The following is a 2,834-nucleotide window of genomic DNA, read 5'->3' as shown; positions in this document are numbered from 1 at the left end:
TTACTCGTTTTGATCCCCGCTACACAGCCGTATACTTTTTATAATTTTGTGGAATCGGGAACCTTGAAATATTTAACATAACGCGGATCGACTGTCTCTGTCTCTTTCTAGATCGGAATAATCGATGTTTCCCGGCAAACTATTGGGAGTTTAATTAAACTTTATACACGAAATTACTCGTTTTGATCCCCGCTACACAGCCGTATACTTTTTATAATTTTGTGGAATCGGTAACCTTGAAATATTTAACATAACGCGGATCGACTGTCTCTGTCTCTTTCTAGATCGGAATAATCGATGTTTCCCGGCAAACTATTGGGAGTTTAATTAAACTTTATACATGAAATTACTCGTTTTGATCCCCGCTACACAGCCGTATACTTTTTATAATTTTGTGGAATCGGGAACCTTGAAATATTTAACATAACGCGGATCGACTGTCTCTGTCTCTTTCTAGATCGGAATAATCGATGTTTCCCGGCAAACTATTGGGAGATTAATTAAACTTTATACACGAAATTACTCGTTTTGATCCCCGCTACACAGCCGTATACTTTTTATAATTTTGTGGAATCGGGAACCTTGAAATATTTAACATAACGCGGATCGACTGTCTCTGTCTCTTTCTAGATCGGAATAATCGATGTTTCCCGGCAAACTATTGGGAGATTAATTAAACTTTATACACGAAATTACTCGTTTTGATCCCCGCTACACAGCCGTATACTTTTTATAATTTTGTGGAATCGGTAACCTTGAAATATTTAACATAACGCGGATCGACTGTCTCTGTCTCTTTCTAGATCGGAATAATCGATGTTTCCCGGCAAACTATTGGGAGTTTAATTAAACTTTATACATGAAATTACTCGTTTTGATCCCCGCTACACAGCCGTATACTTTTTATAATTTTGTGGAATCGGGAACCTTGAAATATTTAACATAACGCGGATCGACTGTCTCTGTCTCTTTCTAGATCGGAATAATCGATGTTTCCCGGCAAACTATTGGGAGATTAATTAAACTTTATACACGAAATTACTCGTTTTGATCCCCGCTACACAGCCGTATACTTTTTATAATTTTGTGGAATCGGGAACCTTGAAATATTTAACATAACGCGGATCGACTGTCTCTGTCTCTTTCTAGATCGGAATAATCGATGTTTCCCGGCAAACTATTGGGAGTTTAATTAAACTTTATACACGAAATTACTCGTTTTGATCCCCGCTACACAGCCGTATACTTTTTATAATTTTGTGGAATCGGTAACCTTGAAATATTTAACATAACGCGGATCGACTGTCTCTGTCTCTTTCTAGATCGGAATAATCGATGTTTCCCGGCAAACTATTGGGAGTTTAATTAAACTTTATACATGAAATTACTCGTTTTGATCCCCGCTACACAGCCGTATACTTTTTATAATTTTGTGGAATCGGGAACCTTGAAATATTTAACATAACGCGGATCGACTGTCTCTGTCTCTTTCTAGATCGGAATAATCGATGTTTCCCGGCAAACTATTGGGAGATTAATTAAACTTTATACACGAAATTACTCGTTTTGATCCCCGCTACACAGCCGTATACTTTTTATAATTTTGTGGAATCGGGAACCTTGAAATATTTAACATAACGCGGATCGACTGTCTCTGTCTCTTTCTAGATCGGAATAATCGATGTTTCCCGGCAAACTATTGGGAGATTAATTAAACTTTATACACGAAATTACTCGTTTTGATCCCCGCTACACAGCCGTATACTTTTTATAATTTTGTGGAATCGGTAACCTTGAAATATTTAACATAACGCGGATCGACTGTCTCTGTCTCTTTCTAGATCGGAATAATCGATGTTTCCCGGCAAACTATTGGGAGTTTAATTAAACTTTATACATGAAATTACTCGTTTTGATCCCCGCTACACAGCCGTATACTTTTTATAATTTTGTGGAATCGGGAACCTTGAAATATTTAACATAACGCGGATCGACTGTCTCTGTCTCTTTCTAGATCGGAATAATCGATGTTTCCCGGCAAACTATTGGGAGATTAATTAAACTTTATACACGAAATTACTCGTTTTGATCCCCGCTACACAGCCGTATACTTTTTATAATTTTGTGGAATCGGGAACCTTGAAATATTTAACATAACGCGGATCGACTGTCTCTGTCTCTTTCTAGATCGGAATAATCGATGTTTCCCGGCAAACTATTGGGAGATTAATTAAACTTTATACACGAAATTACTCGTTTTGATCCCCGCTACACAGCCGTATACTTTTTATAATTTTGTGGAATCGGTAACCTTGAAATATTTAACATAACGCGGATCGACTGTCTCTGTCTCTTTCTAGATCGGAATAATCGATGTTTCCCGGCAAACTAATGGGATATTAATTAAACTTTATACACGAAATTACTCGTTTTGATCCCTGCTACACAGCCGTATACTTTTTATAATTTTGTGGAATCGGGAACCTTGAAATATTTAACATAACGCGGATCGTCTATCTCTGTCTCTTTCTAGATCGGAAGAATCGATGTTTCCCGGCAAACTAATGGGAGTTTAATTAAACTTTATGCATCAAATCATTCAGTTTGACTCCTGCAACACAACCAAACACTCTCTGTAATTTTCTGAACTGAAAAACCACTGAAATTGCGCTCGAAATGCGGAGCGACGGGTCGACGCGTCTGCACTGTGCGACGGCTAGTCAAAACGTCCGAACAGCGTATTGTTTTCGATCTCTTGGTATAATATTCGTATTCCTTGCTGTGTATAGCTTCCGATCGATTATTGCAATGGTCAAAGTTCCAGCGGCGTAATG

Source organism: Megalopta genalis, unplaced genomic scaffold (genome assembly GCF_051020955.1).
Source record: "Megalopta genalis isolate 19385.01 unplaced genomic scaffold, iyMegGena1_principal scaffold0155, whole genome shotgun sequence".
In the NCBI taxonomy this organism is placed as follows: domain Eukaryota; kingdom Metazoa; phylum Arthropoda; class Insecta; order Hymenoptera; family Halictidae; genus Megalopta; species Megalopta genalis.
The sequence above is the reverse complement of the archived record's forward strand: the minus strand, read 5'-3'. Positions refer to the sequence as shown.